Source organism: Heterocephalus glaber, unplaced genomic scaffold (genome assembly GCF_053883595.1).
Source record: "Heterocephalus glaber isolate CG9 unplaced genomic scaffold, H.glaber_assembly_v1.0 deba00001689, whole genome shotgun sequence".
In the NCBI taxonomy this organism is placed as follows: Eukaryota; Metazoa; Chordata; class Mammalia; order Rodentia; family Bathyergidae; genus Heterocephalus; species Heterocephalus glaber.
The window spans coordinates 8,593,780-8,606,890 of NW_028258414.1; the positions used below are offsets into that span (position 1 = coordinate 8,593,780).

Consider the following 13,111-nt stretch of genomic DNA (forward strand, 5'->3'; position numbering starts at 1 on the left):
AATTGGGACAGCTCTTTGATAAATCTTAGATATTAATTCTCAACTTGTGATAAGAAAAGTCAAAGCTAAAATCTTGGGTTAATAAAAATGAATATATTAAAATTCATAGCCAGTGCGCTGACTGGCCATGCAAAAGCTTGTAGCTAATGAGTCGCAGCTCATGATGTCATCTCCTGGCGCCACCACTCCTTTCTGAGCATGTGCATAGCCCCCATGTGTTCTGTTATCTGATGTTTGGCTGCTAGGGCATGCTGGGGTGACTTGGCTCCTGTGCCTATGGAAAGAGCTGTTTGTGCCCACCGTAGCATGCATGCCATAGGTTTGCCACCACTGCCCTAAATAATCTGCATGAAAGGGTGGGGATTTAGCTCAGTGGTTCTGGTGCCTGCCTTGTAAGCGCATGGTCCCAAGTTCAATCCCTGGTACCAAAAAAAAAAAAAAAAAAGAGAGAGAGAATAATCTGCATGATTTATTCCCTCAGTCTCCTTCAAATATTTTATCAAATGTACCTTCTAGTAAGGGCTACCTTCAACTTAACCTGCAACCTACTACCCATCTCTCTGAATTTTTTTTTCTCTAAATTCTTGTTTCCCCTTATCATGTTCTCTTTTTTTCCCTATCACACCATCCTCTAATGTAAGACCTAGTTTACTTATGTGTTATGTTGATTGTTTATTGCCTGTCTCTCCCCACTGTAAGACCGAGGGCCTCACCAAATGCTCCGAGGAGCTGACTGTAGCAAAGAACCCCCGGGAAGGAACACACCGGACAAGTTGGAAAGTAAAACAGACCTTTATTAGTCTGGCCAGACGGCACTCCCAAAGCAAAGTAGCTTAGAGAGGCAGCTAGCCCAGAGTCCGAGGCTCGTTTATAGGGGGTGGCAGGGGGAGTTAACAGGTGAAACTTACAGAAGAGGAACAAAGGTTAATGGTCAACTGACACATACTGATGGTTAGCAGGCATACATTGATGGTCAGCAGACATTTACAGATTGTTCTATAGATAGTGGTGTCTGGAACATCAGTTTCGAACAAACAAAGAGTTGAGTAATTTACTGTGGGACCTTATGGTTGATACAGATCTTATCTAGTGTCCCGGAACTAACAAGCATCTTTATCCATTAGCTCACATTCAATCACAGTTGGGGCTAGGGGAGTTTTATGATTACAGGGTTATGTAGTCCCACACCCACCCTGGTAGAATGTTTGCTCCAGAAGCCAGGGATTTCTATATGTATCCCCAATAAAACTTGCATGCTGCTACATGCATTTTTTTTTTAGTACTGGGAATTGAACTCAGGACCTTGTGTTTGCCAGGCAGTGCACCACTGAGCCACATCCCCAGCCGTTCCATGCATATTGTTGAATACGTAGTAATTGTGCTGTAAGGGGGATGAAAGTATCTAATTACTTCATCATGTCTTTTATTATAGTTGCACTCAAGAATTCATATATTGAAATACACATTTTATAATGAACTATTTTATTTCACTTTTATATTTTCAGCATTGTACAGGTTTTTGAAAAATTATGTGTGTACTCATCTATATAATACTCAAAAGCCTCTTTAAAATGGTAGCTTAGGCCGGGGATTTAGTTCAGTGGTTCTGCCACCTACCTCGAAAGCGCAAGGTTCCGAGTTGGATCCCTGGTACCAAAATAAAGAAAGAAAGAAAATAAAATGGTAGCTTACATTTTTTTTCAGCTCTAGAATTTTTCTCTGTAATTTTATGTATTCAATAGCTAAAACAAGATATATGATACTATACACAGGCCCACATGCATACATGTATTACATACACATATTATAAAACAAAATACCAAAATAAATACCAATGAACTCAACTCCCAAATTTAAAAGAATTATATGTACAGGAAGGCATATTATAATATGAGATATATTGATTTTATAAGTCAGAATGGCAAATTCTGTGTTACAAAACATTTGTTACCATATCAGAGCTTGAGGAGCTGAACATAGTGGCACAAATGCCTGTAATTCCAGTATCTTGGGAGGATGAGGCAGGTGCATCACAAGTTTGAGGCCAGTTCAGACAGTTTAGCAAGATCCTGTTTCATAATAAAAATAAAGAAGGCTGGGATGTAGCTCAGTGGTACATTCAATTCCCAGTACCACAAAAATAACCAAACTCAATATCAGAGTGTGAATGCTAGAGTTGACCACTGCTGGTTTAGATTACTCCAGAAGCCCCTCCTGCAGCCGTGGGAGGGACACTCCCACCCAAAGTGCTTGGCTGCTTCTCGCTTGGGAGGGTGGGTGGATGTTTCAGGGCACAACCACAATGCCGGTGACGAGGAGAAAACCCACTGGACTTTTCACGTTTACTGTGCTTCCATATTGTTTGCATCACTTGAATATTTTCCGGTGCGTGTTCATCCCTTTTGTAAACAAACAAAATCAGTAAAGACATTTTTATTCAAGGACCTCTCGCTGTTAAATCCAGAAAACAAAGCAAAAGGATGAGTCGTCTGCATCCTACTGTGAGGCACAGCCGCTGCTCACATTTCATTTTACCACCTTTTGTTTTCAGACATGTGCGGACACACAGATATTCCTGTGATGGCTCTGAATAGTAAGAGTCATGTGGCTAAAGATGTCTTTTGTCAGGACTATTCTGCCAGCCGTCCGTGTTTGGGATTGAATGGGGAGAAAGCTAAGGGTAAGGCTAGGTTGTAACCCAACAGTGGGGAGAGAGGATTTAGGCTGAAACGGCAGCTGGGGGAATGGAAAGGGACAGACCAGGGTTACTTTAAAGGAATTGTGCCAGCCGGGGATTTAGCTCAGTGTTGCTTCCGCCTGCCTTGCAAGCACAAGGTCCTGAGTTCAATCCCTGGCGCAAAAAAAAAAAAAAAAAAAAAAAAAAAAACCTGAAGGAAATGTGCTGGTGATTTAGTGATTAGTGTGTGTGGCAGCACCAATAGTGATTGGGGCAGGGGGATGGGGTCCCACTATGTTGCCCAAACTGGACTGGACCCCAAGGGTTCAAGTGATCCTCCTGTCTCAGCCTCCTAAGTAGCTGGGACTTCACATTCTAACTATATATTCAAAAATTCCAGAGATGAGCTGGGCATGGTGGTGCATGCCTGTGACCCCAGAATTTGGGAGGCTGAGGCAGGAGGATAGCCATGATTTCGAGGTCAGCCTGGGCTACATAGTGAGTTCAAAGCCAGCCTGAACTACACAGGGAGACCCTGTCTCAAAACAACAACAAAAGAACATCAGAGATAGGGAGTGTCTTTAGTTTGCTTTTGTTCTCTCTTTCCTTCCTCCACTTTCCTGCTTTTTTTTCTGAAAACAGTTTGCAGGTGCATAAAGTGTGAAATTTACTGAGTTTGAGATATGTACACACCTGTGCAACTGTCACCACAACTGAGATGATGAATAGATCATCATCCTTGTAAATGATTAAAAAACATTCATACTTTTTATCCCTCTTACCTTTATGCTCTGTCCCCAATTTTTTCCCGCCATTATATTTCCACTTGCTTTCTGTAGGCTTTGATATAAATGGAATCACACAATTTATACCCTTTTCCTCTGGCTTTTGTCACTTGGCATGATTGTCTTGAGATTTGTCCACTTTGCTACATTAATTAGTAATTCTTTCCTTTTTACTGCTGAGTAGTATTCCATACCATGGCTATATTAAAGTTAGCTATCCATTTACTGGTTGATGAGTATCTGTGTTAGTTACTTTTCTCTCATTGCTGAGACAAAATACCCAATACCCAAAGTTAAAGGAGAAAAGGTTTGTTAATAGAGGTTTCAGTCGATAATTGGCTGGCTCCAAGGCAGGGTGGGAGAGGGGCAATAGATCATGGCAACAAAAGATAGCAAAAGCAACAAGGAACCTTAATAGCATCTTCCTGCCCCTTTTATCTTATTCAGACCGCTTCGGGTGGGTAGCACTCGCACCCTTAACCCTAGTGCTCTCAGGCCTAGTATTGCACCATAAATCAATCACACACTGTAGGTCCAGCCATCTCTGAAAAAGCCCCATGTAAGACTGCACAAGGCTTTGGGAGGACATCTAGACACCAGCCGTAAGAGTAGTTGAGCTACTGTCAGTTGTCTGCTATTACAAATAAGGCTGCTCTGAACATTTGCCTACAGGTTTTTGTGTGGCTGTATACTTTCATTTCCTTTGGGCAGTGGAATGGATTGACTAGATTGTGTAGTGATCATCCCTCTGTTCCAAGCTTTGACTCTACCTAGCAGTGTCACCTTTATTTGCTTTTTGCTCACCCTGACAAATTTAGTGTCGTGGTGTATTTATTTTTAAATTAGTAAAAGGGCTAGTATTTGTCAAATAAATTATTGAGAAGCAAAAATGAGCCTTTGGTCTGTTAGTTTTTTCTTTCCCTTTGAGTGAGCATGGCTCTTGTCCACATGGGAGGGTGCGGAGACTTGTGGGGGTCCCTGGAGGGCCAAGGCCAATTCACTGGGCCTCAGTAGTGGATGCACAGTTTCACAGTCTTATACTGAGATGCAGGTAGGAGTAGAGGGACAGGGAGGGGTCGGCAGCCACTGCACATCCTCAGAAATGACTCCCTAATGGTGGAATTTCAGAGGCCAACGGGGATATAATTTAGGGGCTGGGTGTGGGCAAGGGTGAACCAGCTGGCTTTGAACTAGGAAGCCAGCCAGTCCACAGGAATCCTGGGAGGTGTCAGGGACTGGGGAAACAGCCCCAGAGAGCCCAGGGTGCTGGGAAGACAAGATCTCACCCTTCTGCACTGCTGTCTGCCCCTTTATCCTGGTCTGCTGCTTCCAGCTTTCATCCAGCTTAATTTTTTAAAAAAATTAAGATTCAGCTTCTTTTTAGTTGTTTTTTTCCCCTTGTAAAACATATATAACTACAAATTTAACCATTTTAAGTGTATAATTCAGTGCCATTAAGTACATTCACAGGGTTCAACCATTCCCACTGTCCATTTCCAGGATTTTTTTCATCACTCCAAACAGACTACCCATTAAACAATAATTGCCCATTCCCCACTCTACAGCCCCTGGCAACCAGCATTCTGCTTTCTGTCTCTATGACTGCCTATTTTAGGTCCCTCATATGAGAATCATAAACTATTTGGTGTTTGCGCCTGACATTTCACTTAGCATTGGTGTATTTCTTTGAATCCTTGCTTTCAAGAATTGCTTGGTCATATGACAATTACATGTTTAACTTTTTAGTAATTGTTTAACTTTTTAATACATATGCTGCCAAAGTGAACACTGTAGATTTAACTTTTTAAGGAACCACTAAACTGTTTAATACAGGGGTTGTACCATTTTACATTCTCATCATCAATGCAGGTGGCTTCCAATGTCTTCACATCATCTTCACCCTCTCCAACACTTACACTGTTTTTGTTTTTCAAACATAATACTGATAGGTGTAAAGTGGTATCTCACGTGGCTTTGATTTGCATTTGCCCAATTACTAATGATATAGGGCATCTTTTCCTCTGCTTATCAGCCATTTGCAGATCTTTGGGGAAATGATTATTGAAGTCCTTTGCTTATCTTTGAATCTGGTTGTTTGTTGTTGAGTTGTAAGACTTCTTTATATATTATGGCTATTAATCCCTTATCAGATATAGAAATATTTTCTCCATTCTGTGGGTTTTCACTTTCTTAGTTGTGTAGTTCTTTTTTAATTTTTTTGTACCAGTGATCGAACTCAGGACCTCGCACTTACCAAGCAGGTGCTGTGCCGCTGAGTCAAATCCCTGGCCCTCTTTTTTTTGGTACCAGGGATTGAACTCAGGTCCTTGCACTTGCACTGAGCTAAATCCCCGGCCCACCTAGCCCTCTTTTTAATTGTTGAAAGATGACTGCCATATGATCTGATCAACAAACCTAAAAGGCTAAGCATATGTGAACAATAAACTGCAGCAATAAAAATTGATGTTATTCTCATTCAGATTTCATGATGTAGAAAAAAATCTATGATTGAGCTATATATATTTGGGTATAACCAATAAGCTATTTATAATATATATGTATTTTAAGCTATATATAACTATGTGTTTTAATCAATAAATATATATATGAAGATATAAATTATCATTTCTCTAAGACTAGCTGGTTCTCCAGTGACTATAATTAGCCAATCAAAGTTGAGAATTTTTCTTATCTTGTATACAGTTCATCATGTTATGATATACTTAGTAGAAAAGATAAAAGGACAGAAAACAAATTTTATCACTTTATAAGGTCTGTTTACTTCTCTCAAAAAATTTTGCTGGAGAATAACCTTAATGTCACTACAAAAAAAGTATATGAAACTAGTACATAGAGTTTAACAGATAAACAAATAAACAACAGAAATAATACCCTGAAATCTGTTTAACAAACAGAAACCGCATGAAGCCAGTAGACTTTTGGGCTCTGCTGCACGAGACAGTGAGCCTTTATAGGTATCTCTGCCTTCTTCCTGAGTCCTCAAGAATGTGCTGAGCACATTCAAAATTCAAAATGAGCTAGGATGGAGGCGACATTCATGACATTCTGTCCCATGGCCTGGCTCAGTCTAATCCTCCGTATTAACTCACATTTCTCAATCTTGGCAATGTTGATATTTTGGGCCAGATAATTCCTCTAGTCCTGTGGCCTGTGCTGTGCATTGTAGAATAGTTAGCAACACCCCTGGCCTCCACTCCCTACATGCCAGTGGCACCCCCACCCCAGCAGCATTAAGAATGTTTCCAGACATTACTGACTGACCCCTGCTGAGAATGAATGCATTAACTAGATATTTACTGCATGTGGAAAAGGAAGCTAAGAGCTATGCATATATATTATTTCATTCCTTCTGTATCTTTTTCCCATTTTTCAGATAGACAGCTGAGGTTCAGCAGGACTTGGTAAATGCATACAGTTGAAATACCAAATGAATGGCTGAGCTGAGGTTTAAACACAGATCTGCCTGTGCCGACTTTGTTTTTAACAACCAGGTAGCGCTGTTTTCAAAACGCAGAGGTGGTATGTATTCCAGGTCTTGCTTAGACATTTCTAAATCGATATTTCCGGGCTTTTTCTTGACTACTCCCTTTTGGTTTTCCTGTCAACTGTTTAACTTAGACACACCTGAAGCCAAAGTTAGCACTTTTGCTCTTTTTATCATTTCACTTTTTTCTATTGATCCTTCTTCCAAGTAGAGATTAAACCTCGAGCTCTTTTTTTCTGTATCTCCATAGGCAGAATTCATATTTTTTGTACACTGTGTACAATTTTCTATATTTCATTTTTTTTTTAAGTGGTTTTTTTTTCTGGTCCTGGGGATCAAACTCAGGACCTTTTGTCTGCATGCCCCTAAAAAAATTGTTTTTTAATGATCAGTAAGGAAACTCTAAACAAAACTCCAGTAATCCTAGCACTCGGCAGGCTGAGGCAGGAGGATCCCTGTGAGTTTGAGGCCATCCTGAGCTACATAGTGAGTTTAAGGCCAGCCTGAAGTATACAAAGCAAGACTTTGTCAAAAAAAAAAAATTGTCAAAGGGAAAAAAGTGAAGAGGAATTATCATATTTATTTTTTATTTACCAAATATGAGATGTGATAAAAAAAATACAATGGATGTTTAAATTAAAAATAAAAACCTGTTGGGCCAGGGATTTAGCTCAGTGGTTCCGGTGCCTGCCTTGAAAGCACAAGATCCTGAGTTTGATCCCTGGTACCAAAAAAACCAAAAAACATGTTATTATGGTAAAAGACATTCCCATTTATTCTCCTCCCCCTTTAAATACTTTCCCTTTCTTTGAGCACACTTATCCCATTGTTCTTGCCACTTTCGGAAGCAGCTCTGGAAGTCCTCTTTCAGGTTTTTTTGCAGCTGTCTCAATGTCTGGAAGTGATTAAAACATGTATGGCTATTTCTGGCAAACGGAAACATTACCGTGTGTCATCAATCACTAATTCATCAGATATGGCACAGTTCGCCTTTTGGCTCTTCCCCAAAGTCAAAATGACTAAGAGAAGGAAATGTTTTGAATCGATACAGGACGAGGAAGCCATGACAGAACAACTAAAGACACTCATGAGAGAGGACTCCCCGAAAAACTGCTTCAGAAAGTGCCAAGTATGATGGGATTAGTGTATTTGAAGCAAGGGGGAATATTATGAGAGGAATTAAAAAATTTTTTTTAAACATTCACTATATTTTTTGCTTTCACCCCATACATATGGTTCCTACTATGTGTCAGACACTGTTGTGAGCACTGTATCAATATTTACTCATTTAATACACAGATGAGCTAGACCACGAAGCTACATGAATGGAAGTACTGTGATATTGGTACATGAATAGACATTAGACCAACGAGGTGGTATCAGGTCAGGTCCTATGAAAGCAGATGCTAGAAGAATTAGAAGTGCAAGAGATGCTCTGGGGAAGATGTCTGTGAAGGACAGAGGAGAGGGAGGGCCTTCTAACCACCTGCAGGTCCAATACCCATACAAGTGGGAGGACTGGGTAAGAAATGCTTTGAAATTTTATGCAATTCTGAGAGTCTCTGCTAGGTCAATGGAAAGCTCTGGAGAAAAGATGGTCCATCAGAATAGATAGAACTGGACCAGCTCCAGTACTTACACTGTGCTCAGGCAGTGTCTGGGAACAATCCAGAGGGAGTGTGGCTTCCCTGTGACCATTTCAGGGCATCTTGGAGGTGTGGCAGCTAGAGGTTGACAATCAACTACACTTCTCTCTTGAAGTGACATCTGAACTGCATACCTTTCAGGTCACCGGAAGTATGGAGCAAAGATCCAAGCACACATTCATTTACGTACATGAATTCATTAATAAGAAATTAGGCATTTAAAATCAGTGGGGGAAATGGAGTAGTCAAATAAATGATGTCAAAATGGCTATCCATTTAGAGAGAATTAATTTAGATCCGTACTTCATATCATCCTCAATATAAACAAAATCCAGATGGGGAAGAAAGTTTTAAAAATATTTGAAAAACAAAATTTTTGGAGTAATGTTGGTATAGAGAAGTCTTCATATTCAAAATCCATAAAAGAAATGACCAAGAGAAAATTGATGAAGTAAAAACTTAAAATGTCTAGCTAGGTAATCCCAGCTACTCAAGAGGCTGACGCAGTAAGATGGCAAGTTCAAGGCCAACCTGGGCAACTTACCAAGACTCTGTTTCAAAATAAATACAAAAGGGTGGGAATGTAGCTCAGAGGTAGAGTGCCCCTGGGTTCAATCCCCAGTACTGGAAAAAAAATTTTTTTTAAACTACCATATGGAGAGGCAGGCGTGTCGACATATACTCCCAGGAATTTGGGAAGCTGAGGCAGGAGGATCACTCAAGCCCAGGAATTCAAGGCCAGCCTCAGAAACTACTGAGACCAAGAAAGAAAGGGGGAGGGGGGGAGAGGGAGAGAGAGGGAGAGAGAGAGAGAGAGAGAGAGCGAGAGGAACAGGATGAGAGAAAGAGAAAAAGAAAGCCAAAAATTCATGCAATAGGCTGGGCCAAGGATTTAGCTCAGCGGTTATGCTGCCTGCCTCACAAGCACAAGGTCCTGCGTTTGATCCCTGGTACCAAAAAAGAAAAAGAAAAAAAAAAAGGCCTGGGGAAGGACTGCCTCATATGGCCCCTCTTGGCAGGGTAGCTGAGAAAATGAGTAGTTGGTTTTTTCAGCCTCTGTAGGGGAGATAAGCAAGGAAGTAGGTTGAAAGTAGGTTTTAACTTAGTAAACCGTCAGCATCAGCTGTATCCACAGGTAAGAGGATGGAAATGTTTTCGTGGACTATGATATACCATTCCTGAGGAAATCTATTCAGCAAATTCATTAAACCTGTATGGACTTATGTGGAAAGAATTCTAAGAGGAGGAACACAACATATAACCTGATCTTACATATATTTAAAAATATATAGAGCTAGGGATGGAGCTCAGTAGTGCTCTGATTGCCTAGCATGTGTAAAGCCCTGGGTTCAATCCCCCAGCACTAAAAAATTAATCAGCTAATCAATCAGTCTCTGGGGTTGGGAGAAGAATTGAAGTAGCGGAGGAGGACTTTAGGCTTTACTCTATACTTCTGTATTATTTAAACCATTTACATTAGAAATGTAGTCCCATATTTTTTAAGTGATTTAAAAAGAAACACCACGAAATTATCACACACACACCCAAACAGGAAAGAAAAACCCCTTTTCTCTTCTTGTCCATGAAATCTATTCTTTCTGTTCCACAATAGCTTTTTATTTTTCTTCTCTAGTGCCATGTCTGCACCTCAATTCTATTAGTTTGTGCCCAGCTGATTACAGTTAGACCTCTGATATTAGAACCTCCAGTCTTTTCTTTGTCTCAGCCCTGAACTCTACAGCCAGCTTACTTTTCCTAAGACCAGGTTTACTTCAATTACTTCTCTTATGGTTTAGATTTATGTCCCTCAAAAGTCTCATGTGTTTGGAAGGTGATTAGATCATAGGGCTGTATACGTAATACAGTAGTGGATTCATCCATGTCTGAATGTGCTGGCGTTTTTTTTGTTTTGTTTTTTTGGTACCGGGGATCGAACTCTGGACCTTGTGCTTGCCAGGCAGGCGCTCGAACCACCGAACTAAATCCCCAGCCTGAATGTGCTGTTTTGTTTGTTTGTTTGGGGGTTTTTTTGGTACCAGGGATCAAACTCAGGTCCTTGTGCTTGTGAGGCAGGCAGCAGAACCACTGAGCTAAATACCTGGCCCCAAATGTGCTGTTAAGGTGGACCCTGCTTGGAAGAGGTGGGTCACTGAGGGAGTGGCCTAGAAGGATGTTTTCTTACCCTTGGCTCCTCCCTTCTCTTCCTGATTCTGGCCACCATAACTTGAGCGGCTTTCCTGTGCCAGGCCCTTCCATCACACAATTCCTGCCTAGGAGCCAGCTGACCATGGACTGAACCCACTGCAAACTGTGAGCGAAAATAAACCTCTCCTCCTTAAGCTGCAGGTGTTGGATATTGTGTCCTAGCTTAGGGAAAGCTAATACAATCTCTTTGTCCACACAGCTATATTCTTATGTCTCCAGAGTGTTCAGAAGGTGCTAACAATGTTCCATGGAAAAGGAATTCTGCGGTCTGGTGAATCTGGGAAATGATGTGTTCAACACAGCTCAAATATATTTCTTCAGTGGTGCAGGCTTGTAACCCTAGCATTCCTGGGGGCTGAGGTAGGAGGATCACTAGTTTGACCCAGCTCAGTCAACTTAGCAACTGAGTGTGATCCTGTCTCAAAAAATTAAAAAAAACCAAAAAAGGAGCTGAGCTGCATTTCAATGTAAAGGCCTTGGGTTCAATCCCCAGTACCATGTTGTCCCCTCCCCGCACCGCCCCGCCAAAGTCTGTCTATCTATCTTCAGAGAGATCTAGCTATAGACTTTAAAATGTCAGTGTGCTAAGGGAAGCTAATGGGAGATTATTATTTGTTAATGCAATCCTTCTTTTGAGGAACACTATTTTCCTCAGAACACACATTGAAAAACAATGACTTCAGGTGAAAAAGTTCTCAATTCATTTGGCATTAATGCCTTGCTCAATATGCTCTTACAATCTAATTTCCCAAAGTGAGTTTCCTTCTTTGCTTCTTCCTTCGAGGGTCAGTGCGAGTTCCTCTTCCTCCAGGGAGTTCTTCCTAATTCTTTCAGTCTGAGCTGTGACAGTTACACCAGAACCCTCCTTAGTCACTGATAGTCTCCCTTTCCATGGGCTCATCGTGTCTACCCAGCCTGACCAGTACTGAGACTAAGTAATAATTTATAGTAGCACACAGGTGTCCTACAAATATTTGGCTGCTTAAGGACTATCATGAATCTCCCCTAATTTGAAGGCTCAACACCTGCACAAGGCAATTACGTAGGACCTCAGCTGAACCTATCATTTTCAGATAAAGCACTGAAAAGAGCATATTAGTTTTCTATGGCTGCCATAACAAATTACCACAAACTTGGGGTGTAAATCATGGAAATTTATTATTTACAGTTCTGTAGGTCAGAAGACTGACATGGGTCTCAATGGATTAAAACCAAGGTGTTGCTTCTAGGGACCTTAGGGAAGGATCTCTTTCCGGGCTTTTGCTACCTTCTAGAAGCTTCCAGATTCCTAGGCTCCTCCACCTTTGGAGCCAGTAAGGGCTGGCTGAGGTCTTCTCACAGCGTAGCACTCTGACGTGTTCTGGCTCCCTTTCCATTTTTAAAGGACTCTTATGACAACGCTGGGTCCATTCAGTTAATCAAGGGCAACATCCCCATTTAAGGTCATTTGTTTAGCAACCTTCGTTCCATCTGTAAGCTTAATTCCCTTTTGCTGTGTAACCCACCCTTCAGTTTTCAGGAACTCAAAGTAGACATCCGCGGGCGTGGGGCATTATTTTGCCTACTCCAGGCACTTTTGCCCAAAAGGCTAAATGGAAAGTTTGAAGCTAGATGGCAGGGGGTGTGACAGGGAGTGGGAAAGGCTTTTTGGATTTATAAGATTCCCTTCACATACAGGACGGCTGTGCCGCAAATCACTTAAGTCTTAGCATTGACATTTCCGCTAAAATAGAAATTGCCATCCTTTGCTCTGCGTGTTAAATGAAATAATTATGTAAACGGGCTCAGCTCAGAGGCCAGCAAACAGGAGTCAAGAAGCTCTTGGTGAATCTTGATGAGGAGGGTGGGCGAAGTTCTCTACATGGCATCTGGAGATAGTTTTGAGAGATTTCCATGAAGGAGGAGTGGGTGAGGAGCGCCTGCCCTTGAATGGGGGTAGAAAATTCTAGCAAAAGCAATCATGTTTTATTGAAAGCTTGAGTTAAGTTTTGAGGCAGGGGGTGGAGCTAATTACTGGATCCCTAGGTGAAAGATGGTCCTAACCTAAAACAAAGGGGAAAATTCACGAATCTTCAAAGAGTATACTTTACCTCATTCAAGGACAGATAAATAGTTGTTCCAATTCTTAGGGAGTGAATTAGGGACATGGCAAACAAACAAAAAAAAAAAAACTACAGGTTCCACCGAGATTTGAACTCGGATCGCTGGATTCAGAGTCCAGAGTGCTAACCATTACACCATGGAACCACCACGCATACACGCCTTCCTTTAGCCTCTCTAGTCCTTAGAGAAC

The 13,111-nt window shown here is 41.3% G+C and overlaps 1 non-coding gene across 1 annotated transcript; it reads right to left on the reverse strand.

Annotated features, from left to right (window-relative positions):
- Positions 1-12,993: 12,993 nt before the first annotated feature.
- Trnaq-cug (transfer RNA glutamine (anticodon CUG)) lies at positions 12,994-13,065 on the reverse strand. Its single transcript has one exon. It is a non-coding gene; the product is annotated as a tRNA-Gln (tRNA).
- Between the last annotated feature and the right edge of the window lie 46 nt (positions 13,066-13,111).